The sequence below is a fragment of the Balaenoptera borealis genome, assembly GCF_965194805.1.
Source record: "Balaenoptera borealis genome assembly, chromosome: 18".
NCBI lineage: Eukaryota > Metazoa > Chordata > Mammalia > Artiodactyla > Balaenopteridae > Balaenoptera > Balaenoptera borealis.
In genome coordinates, this window is record NC_138877.1 from 8,415,969 (window position 1) to 8,442,535 (window position 26,567).

Below are 26,567 nucleotides of genomic sequence, written 5' to 3' on the forward strand. Positions count from 1 at the left end.
GCTTCCCATTCAGATTTTCATAGGGCTCTGTGGACCCCTAAGTAGTCTCTTGGGAAGTTTATCTTAAATAAATGAAGTTTAACTTAAAATGAAGATTGTTTCTGAGACTAGGTTCTAGATGAACTCCATGGTGGAGAACAGGCCACAAGTTAGGAAAGCTAAGAGTATGGACAATTTATAATTTTTCTAATTTCAAGGTTTCTTTAAGACCCCTCCAAAGTCCCACATCAAGCAATGGTATCACCATTTTCTGGGTCTCCCAGGCTCTAAATGCGGGCTTCACCCTCAAACTTCCCTCCTGTTTCAGTCCCTAAATCTTGACCAGGCTTCCCTTGAATTAATCCATGCCTCCTTTCCTTTACCCACCTTAGCCCAGAGCGTCACTGCGTCTCCTTTGAAATATAATTGCATCTAAACTGTCTTCTGATCTCTTATTTCTTATTGACATTGTTGCCAACCCAACCACCTAAAATAGATTTCATTCTGTCCTGAAACAGAAACCTTTAATAGTGACTCTCTTACTCTACAGGGTAAAGTGCAGCCTCTTCTCTCTCCCTTTTTTTTTTTTTAACTTTTTATTTTATATTGGAGTATAGCCGATTAACAATGTTGTGATAGTCTCAGGTGCACAGCAAAGCGACTCAGCCATACATATACATGTATCCATTCTCCCCCAGACTCCCCTCCCATCCAGGCTGCCACATAACATTGAGCAGAGTTCCCTGTGCTATACAGTAGGTCCTTGTTGGTTATCCTTTTTAAATATAGCAGTGTGTACATGTCACTCCCAAACTCCATAACTATCCCTTCCCTCCACCCTTCCCCCTCTGGTAACCATAAGTTCATTCTCTAAGTCTGTGAGTTCATTTCTGTTTTGTAAATACATTCATTTGTATCATTTCTTTTAGATTCTGCATATAAGCAATATTATACGATATTTCTCTTCCTCTGACTTACTTCACTCAGTATGACAATCTCTAGGTCCATCCATGTTACTGCAAATGGCATTATTTCATTCTTCTTTATGACTAATATTCCATTGTATATATGTGCCACATCTTATTTACTCATTCCTCTGTCGATGGACACGTAGGTTGCTTCCATGTCTTGGCTGTTGCAAACAGTGCTGCAATGAACATTGGGGTGCATGTATCCTTTTGGACCATGTTTTTTTCTGGGTACATGCCCAGGAGTGGGATTGCAGGGTCATATGGTAGCTCTGTTTTTAGTTTTTTAAGGAACCTTCATACTGTTCTTGGACAGCCTCTTCTCTTGGTCTTCAGGGCCCTTCCACAAGCTAAGAACGTTTTCACTGCTCCCTATTTAAGTACACTTTGTCCATCACCCCCATCATGCCCTCATCTTGTCCTGAAATTTCCCCAGCCTTAGATACCCCTCCTCTGCCTCTGGCCTGTCCAGATCTTTCAGGGTCATTTCAAATCCTCCATGAAGACACCGTCCAGCCCATCTAAGTTGACTTCTTCCTTCAAGGCCTGGGAACATTTTTCTGTGTTTCTCATGCTGACCCTTCATCATATGCATTTTTATCTGACTGTCGGTCTCTGTTAACCACATACCCCGACAAGGCAGGGATTGCTCTGGTCCTGAGCGTGTGCCATGGGACAGGCCTGTGCTGGATGAACGGAGACATGGTTCCTACTCTGAAGAGGTCATATTCCTGTGCAGGGGACGAGTAACTCCCTGGTTTCAGGGTACTGTGATGCATGTGTGGAGGATGGACCTCTAAATCAGACGGAGGCAGTGTCAGGGGAGGCTTCCTGAGGGGGTAGCTCCTCAGCAGATGTTACCCAGGTAAGCAGAATGGGGGAGGGGGTAGGGGCACATCGGGGTGTAGGGACAGGTGTCTGGCCGGGAAGGGGGTGTAAGTCAGCCTGGGCCATTCAAGGAACTCCTGGTAAGTGCTTATAACCTCTAAAAGGTCTCATGCGGAAACTGGGCAGGAGACACAGCTGCGGATCATGAAAGCCCTTGTGCGCTAAGCTCAAGAATTTGAACCGTGTCCTGAAGGAAATCCTTTGGACCCTAAATTGATCATTAATAACAGAAAATGGTCTCTTCCCTCAAGGAGCTTATAACCTAGTGTAAATATAGTCAGCTTCAAGGTGGAAGGACATGCTAAGTCCCCATCACTTCAGTAATAGCAAATATTACACCTTCTTCATCTGGAAATGTGAGACTCAATTTCAACAGTGTATAAATGATCTTATGACATAATTCCACTGCCACCCCCTCCCCGTTTCTTATTTCCATTGTAAGCTATCTTTTTTTTTAATTGAAGTATAGTTGATTTACAATGTTGTCTTAATTACTGCTGTACAGCAGTGATTCAGTTATACATATATATATATACATTCTTTTTTTTATATGTTTTTAAAAATATTCTTTTCCATTATGGTTTATCATAGGATATTGAATATAGTTCTCTGTGTCACTGTAAGCTATCCTTAAGTGTAGGTGGCAAGTTTGGAATTTTGAGAAGCATCAGAAAGGCCCCTACCTAAGAACAATTTTTGGGGTGGCTATCTGTCATTCTGCCTGGAATTCCACCGTAAGTGCAATATTGTGTCTCCTTCCTGAGGGGTCCTAACGAGACAGTAGAGGATATTTTATTATCAACCATAATTTGATAAATAATTGTCAGCCAGCATTTGCCAAGGCATTCCCTAGGAGACACCCTAGTGAGACAGTCAACTATTCCTTCTTCTAGGTCTCAAAATTCTATCCCTGATAAGAACATCCCAGACAAAAAGCACCTACCACATGACCTCAATCTTGGCAGAAATGAATTACATCTTCATCTTATCATATTATTATGTGGTTCTCTATCTTTATAGAAACTCGTATGTATACAGTGATATACATGTCAATTATTTCTCAGTAAAATCAGAAAAAAAGCAAGTCATATGCAAATCATCTGCTTGAAAAATATTTGTGTCTTCTGTGAGACGAGTTGAAAATATGTCATTTGAGACCTTTTAACAGGAACCCATACAAACAATTTCTGCTTGAGTTTAATTTCAGAAAAAAATCTGCCAGCAATCTACAGAAAACGTTAAGGCCTGTGCCTAGATTCAAGTCATTGATCCAAAAGCTGTAACACAGCTTAATTCAGCAAATAGTTTCTTGGTATAACTGTGCCTCCACATACTTTGACTTTGAGATGTCTCCTCTTGCATTTTTGCATCTGCATTTGCTCCTCAAATCCTTTTGGCCGCAGATGTGGCAAAATTGAACAACTACATTTGCTTTTTGGTGGTATCAGATTTTCTGAGAGAAACCAATGGTATTTATTCATTCACCTGTCAATGGGCAATTGAGTGTTTTTTGTTTGTTTGTTTGTTTTTGCCATTACAATGTCTGCTGTTGATGAACAATGTTGGGCAGGTCTCCTGAAGCATATATGCACATTTCCCCCGGATATTCGGTAGGACTAGAATTAGCAAGCCACGGGCTCCCAGTTCAGCAGCAGTGTCGCTCTTGGACTCACTGCGTTGGGCACCGAATACTCTTAAGCGGACGTTGTCTTCCTCTGTCCTAGAAACGTGGCAGTGTCGTACTCCTATTTGATTAAAAATCTCGGAGTTGTAGTTTTAAAATGAATCCTCCTACAGGAAAACAAGCTCTCTCGTCCCTGGGTGGGCTCGAACCACCAACCTTTCGGTTAACAGCCGAACGCGCTAACCGATTGCGCCACAGAGACCCGGCTACCGAGGCGGCGCTGCGGTGTGTACAGATTTCCGCGGCCGCGGCGGCTCTCTCGCCGCCCTGGGCGTAGCCGCGCTGGCACCTCGGAGGAGCGCGCCGAGGAGGCGGCGGGAGGAGCCGGGCTGCGGGCGGAGGCTCGGGCGGAGCCGCGGGGCTTGTCGGGGCCGGAGCGCGTCGCGCGGGACCCGCCTACGACGTGAGAGCCGGCCCCGCCCCCGGCTCCGGGGGCCCGGGGACCGGGGGGCCCGTGGGGGACCCTCCCCGGGGGACTTTCTCCTGCCCCGTGCGCGCTGGAGCGGTTGTCCCGGGCGGCCTCGAGCAGTGACAGTGAGCGTGACGACGACCTGGCCGACTGGGTGCCCGGCCGCGGAAGCTGGAAGGGGTGAGGTCGCGCGTGCCCTCCTGCCGGACCACACGCGCTCGAGCTGTGCGAGAAGCCCAGAGGGCTGTGCGGGCCTGGAGGCTGGAGCCACATCCCGGAGCCCCCTAGCTTTAGGGCAGTGGTTCTCAGCCTTTGCGTGGTTGTGTTTTTGCCCCTCTCCCTCTCCTTTGGATATTTCCCCCCCTAATAACCAACCCCCCACCATAAAATTTTGATACCATAGATACACCGCGTATGTGTGAATTTGCCCTTTGCACTTCTGTGCTTGGTGCATAGAAAGAATAAGATTTTTTCACCTCTAAGAGACAATTTTTGCCCCCTTGGCGAGGATAGGGCCAGCGTTGAGAATGCCTGGTTTGGGACATCAGAAGAGCCTTATGGAGGGAGTGGCAGTTAAGATATGCCTTTAAGTTTGAAATGGCCTCTGCAGGCTCTCCCCGCTCCGCGTTCCCTGACTTCTGCACTGAGGCCTTTGAGATCTGGGATGACCCGTCTGCCCAAAGGTGGGGAGTGGGAGCCTTAGCTTTGTGCCACACCCTTAGAACTTCCTGGCTTTCATTTTACTTTTGCGAAGCCGCATCTCTTGAGCTCCTTTGGGATCGCTCCCCTTGTCTTCTCCGCCCACGGAATAGGAAATTCACCCCAGCTCTCCACGTGCTAAATCCAGTCCTGTGTGTTCCTCGTTACCGTTCAATTTACCTGTGAGGGACCCTCCTCCAACTCCTACTTCTTCTCCTCCTTCCCTCACCCCTTCCTCTCCCCTTCCTCCTAGTTCTTTTCTCATCATTTTAACTGGTTGTGTTTTTTTTTAAGCGCACAGCTCAGTGGCATTAAGTACATTCACACTGCTGTGCAACCGTCACCACCATCCATCTCCAAAACGTTTTCATCATCCCAAACTGAAACTCTGCACCCATTAAACGTTACTTCCTCCTTTCCACATCCACCCCATCTCCTCGACCTGGCAACCACCATTCTACTTTCTGTCTCTATGAACTTGACTACTCTTGGGACCTCATGTAGTGAATTTGTACAGTACTTGTCCTATCTTGTTTCACTTAGCATGTCTTCAGAGTTCGTCCACATTGTTGCATGTGTCAGAATTTCATCCCTTTTGAAGGCTGAATCATATTCCATTGTGTGTATGCACCACGTTTTCTTTACCCCTTTATCAGTTGATGGACACTTGGGTTGCTTCCACATTTTGGTAACTGTGAATAATGCTGCAGTGAATATGGATGTGTAAATATCTCTTTGAGACCTTACTCTCAATTCTTTTGGGTACATATCCAGAAATACAACTGATGAATCATATGGTAATTCTGTTTTTAATTTTTCATACCATTTTCCACAGCAGCTGTACCGTTTCACATTCCCACCAACAGTGCGCAAAGGTTTCTATTTCTCCACATCCTGCCAACACTTGCTATTTTCTTTCCCTCTTCCTTTCTTCCTTCTTTACTTCCTCCCTCCCTCCCTTCTCTTTCTCTCTTCTTTCCTTCCTTTCCTCTTCCTCCCCCCCTTCCTCCCTCCCTCCCTTCCCCTCCCTCCCTCCCCCTTCCTTCCTCCCTCCCTCCCTCCCTCCCTTCCTTCCTTCCTTCCTTCCTTCTTGTCTGTAATAGCCATCCTGATGCGTGTGAAGTGTTACCTCATTATGGTTTTGATTTGCATTTCCCTAGTGATTACTGATATTGAGCATATTTTTTGAATTTTCTTCTGGATCTGGGTTCTCCAACCCTTCTTCTACTTGCTTCCTCCTAGCAAGAGCCAGCTCTGCTTCACTGAGGAGAAAGCTGAGGGTGATGGAGGCCAGCTTCTGATAAAGCTCTTCTGAAAGAGCTAAGTGGAGCTGCAGAGTTGAGCCTGTGCCGTGCAAGGAGAGGGGATAAAGGAGGAATCTTCTGAGTAGGACTATCTAGAGATCCTGTTGTCAGGAGGTTCTTGCCCATCTGTGCTGGGCAACTTTTGGAGTCAGTTATGTTTAATCTGGTTCTGTGGAGTTATTTATGCATGTGGTGCTTATGAGTGGCCAACAGGTGAAGAAGGAATTGATGACCTCCACCTTGGAATTACTGGAACAGATAAGGTTTTCCAAACTGCACCTTTAAAAGTTAGCTTAAACTTATACTAATTTAATGGAATTTTTCATTTGCATTTTCAGTTTCTTCTTAAGGACTGTGGGAAATTCTTTTTTTTTTTTTTTGGCCACGTGGACTGCAGGATCTTAGTTCCCCAATCAAGGATCGAACCCGTGCCCCCTGCAGTGGAAGGGCAGAGTCCTAACCACTAGACTGCCAGGGAATTCCCAGCATTGTGGGAAATTCTAATTTAAGTGTTTAAATGATGACCTCTCTCTCTCTCTTTCTCTTTCTTCTTGTGATTCCTCTTAAAAACAAAGTGATATCTTTCAGATGTATAAGAAATAGAACCTTATCTTTCTATCACTCCATTCAACTTCTGTTTTGATTTCCTGTTCTGCTGCTGCCCCAAACGCAATCTCTGTCAATTCAGGATTCCCTCTGTCCCCTTCCCTGGAGTTGTTTCCAAGTGCTGAAGCTTTGGAGGGTGGCCACTCATCTGGTCCTTGAGTCACATGTGCACACAGTTTGCTGAAGAGGTAGTTTTGCTCCTATTGCAGGTCCCATTCCTCTCCCCACTGAGGGAAAGGAATCTCTTGTGAAATTGGCTGTTGCATCCATCATTCCATAAAGTCATTCCTGGCGCAGTCTCCTCTACTTATGGGACCTGTTATGGACTGAATGTTCGTATCCCGTCAAAATTCACATGTTGAAATCTGTTCGCCAATGTGGTGGTGTTTGGAGGTGGGGCCTTTGGGAGGTATTTGGGTAGGGATGTCAAGGGCATGGGATTAGTGCCCTTTTAAGAAGAGGCTGGAGAGCTAGCTCCATCTCTTTCCTCCATATTAGGACAGAACATGAGGTCAGCAGTCTGCAACGCGAAAGAGGCGCTCACCGAAGCCTGACCCTGCTGGCACCCTGATGTTGGACTTCCAGCCTCCAGAACTGTGAGAAATAAATTTCTGTTATCTATGAGTCACCCAGTTTATGGTACTTTGGTATAGTAGCCTGAGGTAAGACCCCAAACTTCCCTCTTCTCATCAACCCCACCTGGATGCCCCCATTTCTCCAGCCCCAGATCGTGAGGTATACAAGTGGTTGCAAAAAAGATTTTTTTTTTTATAAACTTATTTATTTATTATTTATTTATTTTTGGCTGCGTTGGGTCTTCGTTGCTGCTCGTGGGCTTTCTCTAGTTGCAGCGAGCGGGGGCTACTCTTCATTGCGGTGCGTGGGCTTCTCATTGTGGTGGCTTCTCTTGTTGCGGAGCACGGGCTCTAGGCGGGCAGGCTTCAGTAGTTGTGGCACGCGGGCTCAGTTGCTCTGTGGCATGTGGGATCTTCCCGGACCAGGGCTCGAACCTCTGTCCCCTGCATTGGCAGGCAGATTCTTAATCACTGTGCCATCAGGAAAGTCCGGCTGTAAAATTTTAAGAGGCACCTGTGTGGAAGGGAGAAAAGGAAATAACCACTGAGTGTGCTTGAGTCCCAGCTGAAAGTCTAAGGGTGTCTTTTTCGTCATACTTGTTTGAAAATATTATCAGATTTTCTCTGTTAGGCTGAGCTCTGGGGTCTCTCTTGCTCCATATTCATGTGGGTACAATGCTTTTCTGAAAGGAAGATGGCATTAATGGGCCAATTGTGTTTAAGTAATTATAGGTCCTTCTCAATTATAGGTCATTCCAGGAACTAGATGATTGTGTCCACTGAAATGACACCCTCAACTAGAAGCTCCGACTAAAATGTAGGCCCTCCAGGGACAGAGATTTTAGTCAGCTTTGCTCCCTGCTGAATCCGCAGCACCTACCACGGTGCTCAGCACATAGCAGGCACTCCGTAACCCCATGCTGAAGAGATGAGTAAAGTAAAACAGAAACCATAAAGGAGACTGGGAAAAAATAAAATGTGATGGAAAAATTAAATTCCTAATATATAAAGTGCATGTATCAATTAATATGGAAAAATACCTCTTTACAACTCAACTAAAAAAAAAATCAGACAAACAAAACTGGGGACATGAACAGAAGATTCCCAAAAGAAGAAATACCCACGACCACTATAATCATAAAAGTTTAACCTCACGAGTTATCAAAATCAAAATGAAAGGAAGTAAAAAGTTTCCTCTTCTCAAATAGCAAAGAAGAAAAAGAGATACTACTAAAATTCTATCAATGGCATAGTTACGGGCCACTGTCACACAGGGCTGCTGAGGGTAAACTTGGCCTGTTATTTCTGGATAGCAGTTTGGTAACATGAACATTGAATGATGTTCATTCTAGAAATTCGACGTTAGAAATCTATTCTAAGAAAGGGACCAGGGATGTGGCCCAAGTTTTAAGTATATCATCACAGTATTATTTATAATACTGATAAATAGGAAACAACTTAAATATCCAGCAACAGGGGAAAATGATAAATTGTGGTATATTTAGAAAATAGAGTATTAAAATATAGACATCAAGAATAATATTTTAAAACATATGGTCAGGGTAAAAGTGTGAAGTAAAAAAAGGTAGGCTACAGAACACTATAACTCTAAAAATAGTATTTTCAAAAAATATTTGACAACAGGGTTATGATGAAATGTTAAGTTAACAGGTCAGATGGGGAACTGTGTCATCATGATAACTCCTAGCTGCATCTTCTTTCTGTGTGTCCCATGTTATTACGCACTTTATACATAACGTCTCATTTAAGCCCATAACAAGCCTGTGGGGCAGATACTATCAATATTCCTCTTATTCTAATTTTGCAGGTGGGGGAATGGGAGCAGAGAGCGAGCATCTGTTCAGGTTACAGAGCTTGTGAGTGTAGGGCCGGGCTCCACACCTAGAGTCAGGCTCCAGCAGCTACGCTTGTAACCTTGACCCACACAGCCTCTCACATTGCATACATGGTATGAGCACAAATTGTGTGTGTGTGTGTGTGTGTGTGTGTGTGTGTACACATGAGTAGTGCTTATGGTTATCTCTGAGTGGTGATTATAATTTTCTTCCTTCCCCCTTTCCACTAGTTTCTCAAGCATCTGCAGCAAGCTGTCTTTTAAGGGGCCAGCAATGAAGGGCAGCAGAAGCAGTTTCCCTGAATTGCAGATAGAGGGTGGTAGGTGGTTAGTCTCCGCAGATCTTCTCTGTCTGGGGGCAGAGGAGTGCCAGTTTGTGAGGTGGTAACTCACGGCAGTCCCGTGTCTGCGCACATGGGTCTCTGTCAAGCATGGTATACCCGTCACGCTGGTCTCCCTTCTCCAACTCTTTTACCCGCCTGAGAAAAGGTGTCTGAGGGACACGGAGACCACTCCTGAGGAGAATTTTACAATGTGCGACTCTTCAGTAATAAATGTGCTTTCATTTAAGAACTGGTATCTGGGCTTCCCTGGTGGCGCAGTGGTTGGGAGTCCGCCTGCCATTGCAAGGGAGACGGGTTCGAGCCCTGGTCCGGGAAGATCCCACGTGCCGTGGAGCAACTAAGCCCGTGCGCCACAACTACTGAGCCTGCGCTCTAGAGCCGGCGAGCCACAGCTGCTGGGCCCTTGAGCCACAACTGCTGAAGCCCATGCGCCTGGAGCCTGTGCTCCACAGCAAGAGAGGCCACCGCAGTGAGAGGCCCACGCACCACAATGAAGAGTGGCCCCTGCTCGCCTCAACTTGAGAAAGCCTCCGCACAGCAGCGAGGACCCAACACAGCCAAAAATAAATAAATAAAATAAATAAATTAAAAAAAAAAAAAAAAGAACTGGTATCTGAGATTTTAGGTGACTTTTATTTTTTAAAAATTTGTTTATTTATTTATTTAATTTTTGGTTGCGTTGGGTCTTTGTTGCTGCACACGGGTTTTCTCTAGTTGTGGCGAGCGGGGGCTACTCTTCGTTGCGGTGCGCGGACTCCTCGTTGCGGTGGCTTCTCTTGTTGCGGAGCAGGGGCTCTAGGCGCACAGGCTTCGGTAGTTGCAGCACACGGGCTCAGTAGCTGTAGCTCGCGGGCTCTAGAGCACAGGTTCAGTAGTTGTGGTGCACAGGCTTAGTTGCTCTGCGGCACGTGGGATCTTCCCGGACCAGGGCTCGAACCTGTGTCCCCTGCATTGGCAGGTGGATTCTTAACCACTGCGCCACCAGGGAAACCCTATGATTGCGTTTTTGAAGAAAGAAGTTCTACAACTCTCCTTACATAATAGATGCTCAATAAAATTTTTGATGCTGTAGGCTGTTCTAGGTGCTCTGTTCTATTGCTGTAGCCCTCAATAACAAGGCTTACTTTCTGCTTTCTAATCTAAATATTGCTATATTTAAAAATCCTGTTTCTCAACTGAATCTTTTGTGAAGAATAATAGTTATTCTCGCTGGTGTGTTACAAAAGGCATGCTTCACCTTGGCCTCATTAGGACAAATGGTAGCACCCCCTTTTACATTTAAGTCCAATTTTGCAATAAAAAATTGCTTATATGAGCATGGGGCTTATACAAAATAAAAATTGGATTTGTGCAATTTTCTGGAGACCAACAAACTAGAAATAATTCATTTATTCAGCAAATATTTACTGAATCATTACTCTGTTCCCCAAAGAAGACAGAACAATGTCCTCGGGGTAAGAAATGATTTCATAAACACAACATAATAAGCGTAAACGTGAAATAAAGAGTTGATGTATTTGATTATATTTAAAATGTAGTAAAACTTTTGTTAAACGAATAAGCAAAAAATAAATTTAAAAGACAAAACCATTGACTGAGTGAAGAATTTGCAATGCACGTAGCCAGCAAAGCCTTAGTATCCAGAATTCATAAAGAATGCCTGCCAATTAGCAGAAGACAAACAACAAAACAGAAAAACAGGCAAAACATTAATGGAGAGGAAATCCATATTGTCAATAAACTCATGAGAAGACACTAAACTCTTCTAATAATCTGGGAAACATAGAATCATAATGAGATGTTATTTCACACCCAGCAGATTGGCAGAATTGAGGAAGCCTGACAAACTCAGTTGGTGTGGGTTGGAGCATTTGGCACTCACTTTCATCTGCTATGGATGGAAATCAGGACACATGCCCTGGAGAACGATTCGTCAGTATCCTGGTGACATTGGAGAGACTCATTCCCTCCAATGCACGGGTTTCACCTTGAGATATACATAGACAAGGATATGTACGAGATGATTTGATCCAGTATTGTTCACAGTAGTGAAATATTTTGTTTATTTTTATTTAAATATTTTTATAAGTCCTAGGTGTACAGCATTACAGTTCAACATCTATGTACACTTCAGAGTGATAACAGGACAAGTCTAGTTACCATCCATCACCATGCACTTGGTCCCCTTCAACCATTTTCCCACCCCATAACCCCTTTCCCCCCTGGTAACCCCAAATCTGTTCTCTATCTATGAGTTTATTTTATTTTATTTCATTTGTTCATTTTTTTTTTAGATTCTACATATGAGTGGAATCCACATATGAGAAATTATAAGGTATTTATCTTCTCTATCTGACTTATTTCACTTAGTATTATGCCATCAAGGTCCATCTGTATTATCACAAATGGCAGGATTTCTTTTTTTTGGCCGAGTAGTATTCCACTGTATTGTATATATGTGTGTGTGTGTGTGTGTGTGTGTGTGTGTGTGTGTGTGTGTATACACACATATATATGTATATATATATATCTCAAATCTTCTTTATCCATTCGTCCATCAATGGACACTTAGGTTGTTTCCATAACTTGGCTATTGTGAATAATGCAGTAATGAACATAGGGGTGCATGTATCTTTTCAAATCAGTGTTTTTGTGTTCTTTGAATAAATACTCAGAAGTGGAATATCTGGATCACATGGTAGTTCTATTTTTATTTTTTTGAGAAATCTCCTTAGTGTTTTCCACAGTGGCTGCACCAATTTACATTCCCACCAACAGTGCACGAGGATTCCCTTTTCTCCACATCCTCTCCAGCATTTGTTATTCCTTGTCTTTTTGATAACAGTTATTCTAACAGGTGTGAGGTGATATCTCACTGTGGTTTTGATTTACACTTCCCTGATAATTAGCGATGTTGAACATCTTTTCATGTGCTTGTTGGCCATCTGTATGCCTGCTTTGGAAAAATGTCTATTCAGACCCTCTGTCCATTTTTCAATTGGGTTGTTTGTTTTTTGTTGTTGTTGAGTTGTCATAATAGTGAAGCATTTGAAATGACTCAACTTCATCAAAAGGATGGTGGATAAATAAACATGGTATCTTTAAACATTGCAATACTATATAGCAGTTCTAATAATGAATTGGGTCTTTATTTACCAGTGTGTATAAATTTTCAAATGTGATGTTGCACGAAGGATAGGTACAGTACGTTACCATTTCTATAAAAGTAGTCAATAGACAAAGCAATGCTATGTATTATTTATGGATACGTGGACATGCGGTCATAATATGAAACATGCATAGGAATGATAAAAACCAAATGCAGGGAAGCAGATACCTCTGAAGAGGGAAGCAGGAGAGTAGGGTCATGGAGACAGAAGGCTCTCCCATTGTCTGCCACCCTTTGTTCCTGGAAAAAAAACTGAAGGAGGTGTAGTGAAATCTTAGGATTTGATAGTGTTCCAGGGTGGATACACAGATTTTTGTTATTTTTTTTACTGTGGAAAAAAACACATAAAAAATTTACCATCTGAACCATTTCTAAGTATACAGTTCAGTAGTGTTAAGTATATTCGCATTGTTGTGTGAAGAGCTCCAGAACTTTTTCATCTCGCAAAACAGAAACTCTATAGACATTAAACAACAAGTCTTTATCCCCCGTCCTCCCAGCCCCTGGCAACCACCACTCTGCTTTCTGTTTATATGAGTTTGCTTCCGATTCTTCATATGAGTGGAATCATAACAGTATTTGTCCTTCTGTGACTGGCTTATTTCACTTAGCATAATGTCCTCAAGATTCATCCATGTTGTAGCATATGTCAGAATTTCCTTCTTTTTTAAGGCTGCGTTATATGTATATAATATGTATGTATGTATGTACATGTGAATATATATCTGTCTAGACCACATTTTCTTTATCCATTCATCTGTCAATGGATATTTGGGTCGCTTCCACCTCTTGGTCGTTGTGAATAATGCTGCAATGAATAATTTGCAATGCGTGTGTAAATATCTCTTTGAGATCCTGCTTTGAATTCTTTTGGATATATACCCAGGAGTGGGATTGCTGGGTATACAGTAATTTTATTTTTAATTTTTTGTGGAAGCTCCGTACTGTTTTCCATAATGGCTGTGCCATTTTACATTCCCACCAACAACGGACAGGGGTTCCAATTTCTTTACATCTCGGCAAATACTTGTTATCTTTTGTTCTTTTGATAGTGACCATCCTAATGAGTGTGAGGTAATACCTCACTGGGATTTTTATTTGCATTTCTCTGATAAGTAAAGATGTTGAGCATCTTTTCAGATGCATTTTGGCCATTTGTATATCTCCTTGGGAGAACTGTCTCTTCAAGTCCTTTGCCCCCTTTTTAAATGTGTTACTTTTTTGGTTGTTGTTGTTGTACGAGTTCCTTATAAATTCTGGATGTTAACCCTTTATCAGATATATGATTTGCAAATGTTTTCTCCCGTTCTGTAGGTTGTTATTATTTTAACTGATTTTTGTGTTTGAAATATTTCATAACAATACTTTAAAAGGCAGGCGAGAATTCCTTATCAAAACCACCGAAGACGCAGTTGTTGCAGATATAATGCCTTATTCTAATTCTTTCTTTCTTGGGAGTTTCATGTTTGACTTGATCATACAAGTTGAGAGTTTGTATGAGTTTGTATGTAAATGGGAAGATTTAAAATGCTATAAGATGTGAATTTTCTTACAATTAATCCATACATCATTCAGTGCTCTTCCAGGAGGATTTAGGGGACATCTCTATGTGTAGTATAATATATACACACGTACGTATTTGTGTATTTGTACAAGAAGATCTTGAAAGAGACACACTAAACCATTCAGTAGCTACATTTGGGGAGTGGGGATGCATCAAGGTTTCGACCGTCGCCAAGAGTCCAGGAAGGGCCATGATTTGTGCTGAACATTGCTCTCTGGTCATGGAAGAGAGTTCCTCGGGCGAGTGGCTGAAACTGGCCTGATGCTGGATGCTGCCGTCTCACTGGGGCCTGTTGCTCTAGCCCGGGTTTGCATTCTTTGGGAAACAATCTGCTACAAGGCTCTCTCATTTGGGGGAAGTGCAAGTTCCCAGACGTTTGCCTCTCTTGGTTGGGGCCTCTCGAGTTAAATGATAAAATTGAGGTGATGGTTTAAGTGATACCTACAAGGAACGTGGCAGAAAATGCTGAGGGTGGAGAGCTTACTTTGGGTGGGGAGGAGGGAGGAGTGACGAGGAGGAGTTCTGGGGACGAGAAGGAGATTGAGTGGGAGATACAACAGCGTGAGTGGGGAGGACTTGTGTGCTCAAGTGGGCTGGGGCTTTATGTGGGGCTTACAAGGGATCCAGCGAAGAGTCCCAAGCCTGACAGTGAGCTAAAGAAAATAGCATTTTAACATCTTTCATTTTGCAGTGAATGGTTTACAGTTTCCAAGGCCTTTTAACATACATTTCTTATAACAGCTATGCAATGAGGCAAAAAAAAAGTCAGTGCCCATTATGTGAATTTAACTGTAATGATAGAATGTAGGGCTCGCCTGCCAGTATTGTAATGGCCCAGTATTTTTTCAGACAGTATTTGGGGCACTAGCTTACAGGCAACAAAGCACAGTGGTTAAGGTTGTATCCTTGCTAGCAGGCTATTCAAATTCTATCACTGCTTACTACCCTGGGCACCAGGACATGTTTCTTTACTTCTCTGCCTTAGTTTTCTCATCTGTAAAATGGGGATGATGATAAAAAAACACCTAGACCTTAGAATTGTTATGAGAATTAAAAGAAATAGGCAAGTAAAACTCTCAGCAGAGTCCTGGCATCCAGTAAGCGTCAATAAGTGTTTGCTCTTATTGTTACAATTACTTGAAGTGGTCCCATCTTATAGCATCTTCTGGACACTTTCTGACCAGGTAGCTCCTGTCTCCTAGTAACTGACAAACACTGCTGAGTCTTAATAAGCAGGTGTTTGATGCCTACGTTGTGACTGAATTTCCAAACCTCATTACTCGAGACACAATTCTCCTATTTGATTTTTTCCATTTATTTTTTTAACATCTTTATTGGAGTATAATTGCTTTACAATGTTGTGTTAGTTTCTGCTGTATAACAAAGTGAATCAGCTATACATATACATATATCCCCATATCCCCTCCCTCTTGCGTCTCCCTCCCACCCTCCCTATCCCACCCCTCTCAGTGGTCACATCCATTTATTTTTGTTACAGTAGTGCATGTGCGTGGCGACAGAGCAAATAATACAGAGCAGATTATAGTGGAAAGTCATGGTCTCCCACCTTTCCTTCCCCACCATGAATTCACAACTCAGAGACAATGTTCTTTCCCCCTTTCTCCCTCCCTCCCTTTCTTTCTTTTTTTTTAAAAAAACAGTTTCTTTATTCACCTCTGCTTCTGGTTACCCTGATAACTCAAGACTGTATATGTGTTATCACCTGTATTGACCTATTTAGAAGGCTTTGACATTAACTTTTAACATTTCAATATGAAGATTTACTTTGCAACGCCCCAGTCCATCATCCCCTTCCCAGTATTAATGTTCATATTTGTGGCAGGCAGACTTTTAAAATTTATAAGCACTCTTTTGTGGTTCTCTGAATGTTCCATTTTTATAGCAACCTGTTATTGTTGCATGGGTACAGGCAGGCTGGGAGGTCTCATGGGGCAGCCTGCAGGACTTTTCACTTAATGCCCGGCTCTCAGTATGGTATCACCAGCTGCAGCTGTGCCTGGCCCCGAAGTGGAGCCCCTCATTTGCCTGGAGAGCCCCAGTGGTCTGCCTACATATGACAGGAAAAGTGAGTGCCTGATGTGAGCTTCCTCGGCTGTTGTCTATTTTCAGGCAAAGTGTCTCCACCAATTAGGACTTCAGACTCAGAGCTCTGGGTAAGGTGGGCAAAGAGAGGGATTTCAGGCTGCAGGGGCCTCCAAATAAGGGCCCAAAGCGGCTGAATTTTGGGGTTCCAACCTATTAACCAGAGTCTGAGCGCTCCTTGAATATTTTGTTCAGTATCTTTGGGTTTTGTTCTGTTCCGTCTGCCAGTAAATGCTGGCTCTCTGGGCGGCGGTGGGGAAGACGGTGTCTAAAGGCTAGTTGTCCATATGAGGCATTCACATAATCTCTCTCTTTCCAGCCCACGTCCTGCTTCTGCCCTCTAACCCAGCTGCTGACTCCAAGCCCAGAAACATGCCAGGGTTCTGTTAGATAGATCAGCTGCCAGCATCTCTGCAACAACTACAGAAAATTCTAGACTGTGTTTTCTCTTCAGGCTTTGTCGGTTAACTTGCTTCATTGGTCTTGCATCTTCCAAAAGTGTATAGATAATCTCTCTTATGTTGGAGTGGCAGAAACTACTAGTTGACCACCTAATATTCATATTATTGTGCTTCCTTACTAACAGAACCCCTGTATTGTTGAGAGTGGCAGCTTATAATACATCCCATGTCAATGGAAGTCGTGGGAGAGACTGCCAAGAAAATTCTTAGAAGAGACAGACTCAGCTAGCTGTTCTTTCTGTTTATCTTTGCCCCTTCTTTCTCCTTCCTGTGTGGAATAGGGCTGTGATGCCTGGAGCTACAGCAGTCATCTTGGCACAATGTGGGAAAGGACAAGAAACTCTCAGAAACCTTAGCCCTGGCATTTCTGTATACTTCCAAATATTTGCTCCCTTATAGGAGTGTTACATATTTTTGCCTGTTGCTTTGAGACTGTAGGAGGAGTATGCTTCCCTACCTCATTGTCAGGTTTGGCCATGTGACTTGCTTTGGCCTATAAAATGTGAGTGGGAGAAACTTGAATGTTTCTACCAGCATTTTTGCTCCCTTCCCTTTGCTATTAGGAAGGCATGTCCAGGATAGAGGTTGTTCTTTCAGCCTGGATTCTGTGATGAGAAGACATCTAGAAGAGACCAGTAACATACTAAGTGAGTTAGAAATAAACCTTTGTTGCTGTAAGCTACAGAGATTTTAGGTTACCACAGTACTGTCTAGTGAAAGTTGACTTATACAATATGTAATAGGATAAATAAATATGTGGAACAGGATGTTAAGTGTTGGTGTTTCAAAGCTGAGGGAAAAGGGTAAAATGTGCTCACACACTCTAAAGAGAGATGCTGGCTCAACCTGCAGCATTTACTATGATTTAGGGAAACTAGTTCTGAAATTCTCCATTACTGCTACAGTTTGGATCCTCTGGGGAACAGACATTGAGTTATGAGTACAAGAGGTTTATTGTGGGGCGATGGCTATAAAAGATGATGGAGGTTGCAGGAGTGGACGGAGAACCTCAGACTGTGATGGAGATCTGACAGAGCACTGGCCAGCCCAGTGGGGAGCCCTGGACCAAAGGTGGCCCATTAGAGGAGCAGCACATGGGGCAGAAATGGCTAGGCCCTGTCCCCCTGATGTGGTTCTGAAGTGACCCCTCTGCTGGGGAGTTTGTGTGTCTGTCCCTTCGAGTGGGTGATTCCTCTCCAGACGACCTCCTACAACTCCAGTCGGTCCTGTTTCTGGCAGCAGGACAGCTCCTGCCTCTTTCTGCTTGGGTTTCTCGACTTCAGGCAGTCCTCTGGGCAGGGACCCTTTCAGGCTCACAGCAGCTGCCTTCCACTGCGCCTATTTGGGAAAACGCATCTCTTTCGTATTTGTTAAGTTGTGGTTAGAACACACACACACCAAAAACCAAAAAGAACCCCCAAAACCCACATACCGTAAACTTCACCATCTTAACCTTTTTAAAAAAAAAAAAAAAATTTATTTATTTATTTTTGGCTGTGTTGGGTCTTTGTTGCTTCACGCGGACTTTCTCTAGTTGTGGCGAGCGGGGGCTACTCTTCGTTGTGGTGCGCGGGCTTCTCATTGTGGTGGCTTCTCTTGTTGCAGAGCACGGGCTCTAGGTGCGCAGGCTCCGTAGTTGTGGCTCACGGGCTTAGTTGCTCCACGGCATGTGGGACCTTCCCAGCCCAGGGCTCCATCCCAGGTCCCCTGCACTGGCAGGCAGACTCTCAACCACTGCGCCACCAGGGAAGCCCTTAACCATTTTTAAATGTACAGATTAGTAGAATTGTATGACACGCACACCCGACATGTACATACATAGAAGAAATCCTGGAAGGCTGCGTGCTGAGGTGATAACAGAGGTAATCAAGGGGTGATGATAGGTGTTTGTCCATTTGTTTATTTATTGATTACATCTACTTTCCAATTTTACTATAATAAACATGTACAATTTCATTATCAGAAAGATAAACTGCAAACATTAGTTTTGATTGAAAAAACTGAGCCCAAGTCTTGCTTCCCAAGACCACACCCTTCGGGCTGTCCCTGGCTGCTTTCCCTGGAACCATCCCACCGTGCGGGGGGCGTAGTCCACAGCCCGGATGCCGACCTCGGCCTGTGGGGCCTCCCTGGGCAGCCCCTGGCTCTCTGCTCTTGGGTTTCGGGGCACACGTCACTTCCAGGAGGAAAGGACGGCCGCCTTGCCTTGGACGTGGGTGAAGACTCACAGAGCGTGGCTGCTTCCACCCTGGAGGGTTCCGTGAAAACCCTGGTACGGGACGTCCCTGGCGCTCCAGTGGTTAAGACTCTGCGCTTCCACTGCAGGGGGCGCGGGTTCGATCCCTGGTCGGGGAACTAAGATCCTGCATGCCTCGGGGCCAAAAATTAAAAAAAAAAAAAAGACCCTGGTAGGAGGAATGTAAATGAGATCAGGACTTATCTGACATTGGAGAGGATGCTGAGAGGACAGACGGTCAAGGTCTAGCTCAGGGAGGACCCTACTTTGCAACAGAATGAGGGCTGGCTCTTGGCAACGCAGTTGAGCCCAGACACAGGAGCAGACAGAAGCGCGCGGCACAGGGAGGTGGCAGGAGAGAGGGAGCTTAGAGAGAGGGCAGCAGGAGAAGGGCTGGAATGACAGTCATTCCAGAGTATAGAGCAGAGGAGCCGCGTCAGGACGCCCCCGTGCCAGGTTCAACTTTCACACCGCAGATTAAAGGCCACGAGGATCTTCATACTTCCTGTTAGATGTCACCGGGTGGTGACCCAAAGTCTTGAACCGGATGGCAGCACCCTCCAGTGCTGTCTAAGCACACTCTTTTCCTGTAGTCATTCCCACGGAGCATTTTATCACCTTTCTTGATTTGCCTTAATATAATACACGTATGAGAATATCTTCCCTTTTGAAATATTTGCGTTCCTTTAATTGCTCTGGAGGCTGTGCGTTTTGTCGTGTGGTGATTTACTCTGCCAGTAAACCTGTAGTCCTACCGTGAGCATGTTTTATTTGTGTAATAAACCAAAATAAAAAATAAAGATTGCGCTGACTACGAATTAGATGTATTGATAGGTACCAGGATGACAGAGGTGAATGAGATGTGGTCCCTGTTCTTGAGCAGCTTGCAGTGTGGTTGGGAGACTGGGCATGCACGTTAAAAGGATTAAAGTAATAAAAGTGTTTATTAAGTGCTGGGTGAGGGCCACAGAACACAAATGCCGAAGGAGTTTCATGCAGGGAGAGAGCGAGACTAACACAGGTGATAAGCGTAGATAAAGCTATCGCATGCATTTAGAATCCGCCCTTGCGTGGTGGGGTATGACTTTGGGCGTGGGGCACTGGCAGCGGCTTCTCAGGCTGGTTCCCAGGGAGACTGAGGAGGATGAGGTCGTGGGCAGCGAAGGGGGAAATGGTCACCTTCGGCTGCTTCCTCTCCTTTACAAGCCCTTACGACGGGTCTGTTCAGTCAGCGTCCTTTTAGGAGCCACTCCAGGAGAAAGAAGGCAGGAAGGAAGCTTCCAGCAAAAAGATCCAAAGGGAAATGTGCTTTATATGCATAGCATTGTTTTGCTGTCTTTCCAGATGGAGTGTCTCCTAAAAAAGCCCATTTCTTTGACAACGGCTCTAAAAGGAGGAACCGTCCTTCGCAACAGACGCGTGCATCTCTCATTCCCCATCCACTGAGTGTCAGACCCTGTTCTAGGTGCCACTTGGCTTCTGTCTCTCAGCAAGCATGGCTAACTCTTCCCTGAAGTCTCAACCATGATTTTTTTTGTAAAAAAGGAGGCAATTGCCTCAACCTGGGTCTGCTGGCCTTTCAGAGATTCTAAATTCCCTTTTGCAAGTCAGGCTGGGGTGAACGGCTCTTTCTTGCCGCCAGTGCTGAGCAGACGCTTTGAAAGGCTCACTTCCTGTCTCCTGCGTGTGCGAGTGGCCACTGGAGGCCACGGGAGGGAGGAGGGAAACCTCAGAAGAGCCGGCCCCACAGTAGCAGCCGCGTGGACCGTCCTGTCTGGCTGCTTCCCCAGTAAAACCCAGGCAGGGGGAGAAAAGCCAACGTTTTGAGACAGAATGAGCAAAGGAGGGGAAACATTGAAAAGTGCATGAGCAGGGCCCCCGGGGAGGGAAGGGAGAGGAGCGGGGAGGAGGACAAGCAGGTGGGGAGAAGTGGCTCCAGAAATTGGGGAAGAGCCCATCTTACTGGAAGACCAGGATGTACTGAAGGAGAGCGAGAAGGAAACAGAAATCAGCCTGTCGGGTGGCAGCTGGCATGGACCACCTTTCTCATTTTACAGATGAGGAAACTGAGGCCCGGAGGGGGGAAGTGGTTTGCACAAGGGCGGGTCCGGGAAGGAATCATCTGCTTTCTCGCTCTCTCTGCACTTGCTCACCTCCCCTTCTGTGGTGAGGCGGTACTGGCAGACAGGCTGCTTGAAAGCCCTACACGGACAGGCGTGGGGCAGCCGTAAAGCACAGGAGGGTCCTGGGTGAGGTTTGAGTCTTGATTCCAGGTCAGGAGAGGGAGATCTTTGAGATCTCTGCCCTCCTGCCGGCAACGTCCCTCAGAACTGGAGGTGGGGAGTCTGGCGTGGCTGCCGCACCTCTGGACAAAGGTCCCGGAGGATGTAAAGCTGGCTGTGAGCTGGGGTTGTGTGCAGAGCTGGGGGCCCCCGCGGTTGCGCAAGCAGGTGCTGAAACTCTCCATCAGCGCCCTTTGAAGATACGCGCATCTGTCCTCCATCTTTTCTATTTCAGTAAGATCTTATGGAAAAACCCGTACGAAATGTTTGACCAACCTGATATTTAGCACCCTCACAAAGAGACCTCGGAGATAAGAGGTGCAGGCCCCTGCCTTCTGCTCTGTTTCCACCTCCTCCAGGGACACTCCTCCTGTCTGCCGAGTTCACCTTGGCTCCCCATCGTGCCTGCACACTGGTATTTTTAACTCTACCTTTCTAGTATTTTTATAGTACCTTTCTGGTACCTTAGCCGGCTCAGCCTGGATTTCAGTTATGTGGACCTCTGTCTGCTTCCTTCTCTGGATTGGACATTCTCCAAGGCCAGGAGGTCCCCGTCTCGTTCATACCTGTACATCGCCCACCTCTGGCAGTGCACAAATATGGGATGCTTTGGAGTTTGAAACCAGCTGTCAAAGCTGGAACGTTTGCCATGAGCTCTCCAAGAGTTCCGAAGGGTGGAAAGAAGAGGGATTTGGGTGCCGGAAATGGAAGGTTATTCTAAGAACGGGTGTGGCAGGAAAGACAAATATAGCTGGTGGAGTGGAGAGTGAGTGGGAGGAAAGAAAGTGGAAGTGGAAGAGGAGGGGCGGAGAGTGAGAGTGTGAACAGAGAAGGAGGAAGGAAGCGGGGACACAGCCCACAGGGCAGTGCAGGCTCCAGACTCACCCCTGCCCGCCGGAGCCTGCGAGCTGTGGACGCCCAAAACCTCAGCCTCAGGCCTTCCTGCCCTTTGTCTGTCATTCCAATGCTGGGTCATTGAAAAAGATCTTTTGCTTAATTTCCACCAATACTCCGATTTGGGAAATTTGGCAATAAGAGGTCATGGCCATGGCATGCCGTCCTACTAAGAGGAAAATAAATACCTCAATTTAAACAATTTGTATTTCTTGAAAGTTTTTTGTAGTATTAAAAACTCCCATGATTGTTCTGGCTCTAACGTTGTTCTTGGCTCTCAGGGGTAAGGTTTGTAATCTGATGCAAAATCACCACGATGCATGAGACTGTGTGTGTCTCGTTACCTAGCCAGGCATGTGGGTAATGAGTTTTTTTGTTTTTTTTATCATTACATCTTTTCCTGCCCTGTGTTTCTGCCTTCACATCCTTTAAATTTGCTGCTGATTGACAACCACAGCCTGGATCTGGTTTCCCAGGAGTTTTTTGGTAGGAATGAACTGCCTGTTGGCTCTTGGCTCTGTGATAGGGCCCTGGGCTGGCTTACTGGGAAACCATTGCTGTAACCTCTGGGCCAGAGGTGCCTGGGGCGTGAGCTGCCACCACTTGCTCTTCCCTCGGCTTGAGCCCCATCAAGAAACCTAAAGATTTTCTTTGACATTTTATAAAGTCACTGATCCTCATTTGTCAAAATGTGTCCCAAGGAAGTTTTCTTGAAAGTGAAACCAGTCCATAAGCTCATCTTCTCAGGAACCCACAGAAAGTGTGTGGCCACCCTCAGTGGCCCAGGTAGCTGCTCTCTCCTTCCCCGTCGGATGTGCAGGTGAGTTGAGTTCTCCTAAAGATGACCCAGGTGCCTAGACACACAGTTCTCTGCGACCCCCTGGATGCTGGCGGGAAGCCTCACAGCCACGCCACCCCCATTTCCATCCCATTCCCCAGGCCCCCCCCTCCCCCCGAGGTTGTCTGGCCGGCCATTCCTGTTCTCCAGCACCCTGTTTCAGAGGAGGGCTTCTCTCTTGTGCTGGGCTCCTCCTCCCCGTGGACAGTCAGTGGCTTCTGCATGTCCGGAAGGGTGCAGCTCGTGACCGGGACCCAGTCTGGGTCCCACCTCCTGGTAACAGGGAGGACATCACTTTCCTGTGCAAAGGCTTCCCGCTGGGCCCTGAGTTCTCAAGATGTTGCAACTCTCCCTCCCAATCATTGTCGTGAAGACTGGACGGGGGCTCAGTGGCAAGCTCTCTCCCCGGTCCCCTGCCTCGGGCTGCCCCAGTGACCCTGGGGGGGAATCTCTGCTCTCACAGCCCATTGCCACGCTGCAGTGTGGCCTGGACATTAGTTCTGAGGATGGTGTTGACTGTTCCAGGAACTGAAGTTGACTTTTTCCATGAAGGTGATTTCTGCAAGGAGGGGAACAGAGGACCAAGTTCCCTGAAATAAGTCTTTATGCTCAATTATTGGAAGGGAGCACGTTAAAGAAGAAATGTGGGCATGGAGGTTTTATTGAATTGTTGTGTGCTATAATATGTGAGCCAGTAGACAGAGGTGAACGGGCCACGTTGCTAAAAGTTAGTTTCCCTTCCATTCACCTTGTGGCTATGGAAATCCCCTTGTTCTTATGTCTGCTGGAAGGAGAGCATGATACTATCATCATTTGCAAAGAGGAGGGTATTGTGGAGCATTTCTGTGGGCAGAGGGTGAAGAAGTCAGCTCTGGGGATAATTTACATAGGCTTTTCAAACTAGTAAACATTGGTCTTATCTTTTTATGGGAAACAGGACATCGTCACTAAACAACTGGGACGTCAACAGAGGGACAATGAAAGGAAAGGGAGAAAGAGTCACCAAAGTGTCCACTCTTCTCCACATCCCTCTGTCTGTCGGCTGCAGAGTCTGAAACGAGCGTTTCCTCTGTACACAGCCTCCTGCCCCTCCTCCCTGTAGCTCCCTCCACCTGACTGATAAGGCTGTTGTGAGGATCCATCCCATAATATGTGAGGTGCTTAGAACAGTGCCTGGCACGTGATAAGTGCTCAGAAAATGTTAACTCTTCTTATTACTAATAATCTGACATATATTTCTTGAGCAGGGTAGTGGGTCCGTGGTGTTCATTTTATTAAGCTTTAAACTGTACATATATCTCATAAATCCTTTTTATGTGTATCATATACTTCACATACATTAAAATACATGCCTTAAAAATAAATGAAGGTGGGGGACCCTGATGCCCAAGGAGACGGGAGGAACCCCCAAATGAACCGGTAGGACGTGGGTTGACTGAGGGGGGAGGAGTAGTGGAGGCCAGACAGGATCAGGGACCCTGAGGCCAGGGAGATCAGGAAAGGCAGGCAGGAGGGACCCTCCGGGAGGAGCGGAGGGCGATTGCCTAGCCCACTCGGGCTGGGAAGTCTGCTGAGCTCCCAGGCCAGTATTCCCCCCTCCAAAGCCCCCTCCAGGCCGCATGGGTCCTGGGGGCATAGGAGGGAGGCCGGGGAGATCAGGAGAGGCAGGAGGGATGGGCCCTCCCGGAGGAGAGCGCATGGGTTAGCCCCACCCACGTGAGCCCAGGAAGCCTGCTGGACTCCCAGCTGAGGTCCCCTGCCCTCTGAGACCAGGGGTGGGGGGCACGCCTGGGCCCCTTATGTTCCTTGAGCCTAAGCCCCACCCCCCACGGCCCCCAGGGCCTTTTCCAGCCCTGTGGGTCCTGAGCATTGGCCCCGCCCCCCACCCAAACCTCACCCGTGCTTAGACCCCGCCCTCCACAGCCAATGCCTTTCCCCCTTTTTTTTCTTTCTTTTCCCTCTTTTTTACTATTGTGGTACTGATGTACCTTCCAGTTGTTGATTCGTCTATATTTTTATTTTTATATTCTTTCTAACATATCTGTTAGTTTCCTAGTCTGATTTTATTTTTTACTTTATTATTGTTCTCTTTTTTTTTCTGCCACCACATGCGGAATGTGGGCTCTTGGTTCCCGAGTCGGGGATGGGGCCGAAGCTCCTGCAGTGGAGCTCCAAGTCCAAACCACTGGACTAACAGGAAACCTCAGATCCCAGGGAATATTCATCGGAGTGAGGTCTCACGGAGATCCTCATCTCAGCACCAAGACCCAGCTCTACCCAATAGCCTACAAACTCCAGTGTTGGAAGCCTCAGGCCAAACAACCAGTAAGACAGGAACACAATCCCACTCATTAAAAAAACAAACAAACAAAAAAAACTGAGACAGCAAAAAAATATGTCACAGATGAAGGAGCAAGGTAAAGACTTACAAGACCAAATAAATGAAGAGGAAATAGGCAATCTTCCTGAAAAAGAATTCAGAGTAATGATAGTAAAGATGATCTAGAATCTTGGAAATAGAATGGAGGCACGGATTGAGAAAATACAAGAAATGTTTAACAAAGATCTAGAAGAACTAAAGAACAAACAAATAGAGATGAACAACACACTAACTGAAATGAAAAAATACACTAGAAGGAATCAATAACAGAATAACTGAGGTGGAAGAACGAATCAATGAGCTGGAAGACAAAATGGTGGAAATAACTGCCGAGGGGCAGAATAAAGAAAAAGAATGAAAAGAATTGAAGGCAATCTCAGAGACCCCTGGGACAACACTAAACGCACCAACATTCGAATTATAGGGGTCCCAGAAGAAGAAGAGAAAAAGAAAGGGTCTGAGAAAATATTTGAAGAGGTTATAGTCGAAAACTTCCCTAACATGGGAAAGGAAATAGTCACCCAAGTCCAGGAAGCACAGAGAGTCCCATACAAGATAAACCCTAGGAAAATACACCAAGGTACATATTAATCAAACTAACAAAAATTAACTTCTAAGAAAAAATATTAAAAGCAGCAAGGGAGAAACAAAAAATAGCATACAAAGGAATCCCCATAAGGTTATCAGCTGATTTTTCAGCAGAAACTCTGCAGGCCAGAAGGGAGTGGCAGGATATACTTAGAGTGATGAAAGAGAAAAACCTGCAACCAAGATTACTCTACCCAGTAAGGATCTCATTCAGATTCGACGGAGAAATCAAAAGCTTTTCAGACAAGCAAAAGCTAAGAGAATTCAGCACCACCAAACCAGATTTACAACAAATGCTAAAGAAACTTCTCTAGGAGGGAAACACATGAGAAGAAAAAGACCCACAAAAACAAATCCAAAACAATTAAGAAAATGGTAATAGGAACATACATATCAATAATAACCTTGAATGTAAATGGATTAAATGCCCCAACCAAAAGACACAGACTGGCTGAATGGATGCAAAAACAAGACCCATATATACGCTGTCTACAAGAGACCCACTTCAGACCTAGGGACACATACAGGCTGAAAGTGAGGGGATGGAAAAAGATACTCCATGCAAATGGAAATCAAAAGAAAGCTGGAGTAGCAATACTCGTATCAGATAAAATAGATTTTAAAATAAAGACTGTTACAAAAGATAAGGAGGGGCACTACATAATGATCAAAGGATTAATCCAAGAAGAAGATATAACAATTATAAATGTCTATGCCCCCAACATAGGAGCACCTCAATGC

The 26,567-nt window shown here is 45.3% G+C and overlaps 1 protein-coding gene across 1 annotated transcript in view; it reads left to right on the forward strand.

The window, feature by feature from the left end:
* Positions 1-3,840: 3,840 nt before the first annotated feature.
* Positions 3,841-26,567, forward strand: part of ALOX5AP (arachidonate 5-lipoxygenase activating protein) — a 74,899-nt gene continuing 52,172 nt past the window's right edge. The window contains exons 1-3 of the mRNA XM_082366310.1: positions 3,841-4,108; positions 7,036-7,133; positions 11,606-11,646. The gene's annotated coding sequence lies outside the window, so the exon portion shown is untranslated. The remainder of the gene's footprint in view (positions 4,109-7,035; positions 7,134-11,605; positions 11,647-26,567) is intronic.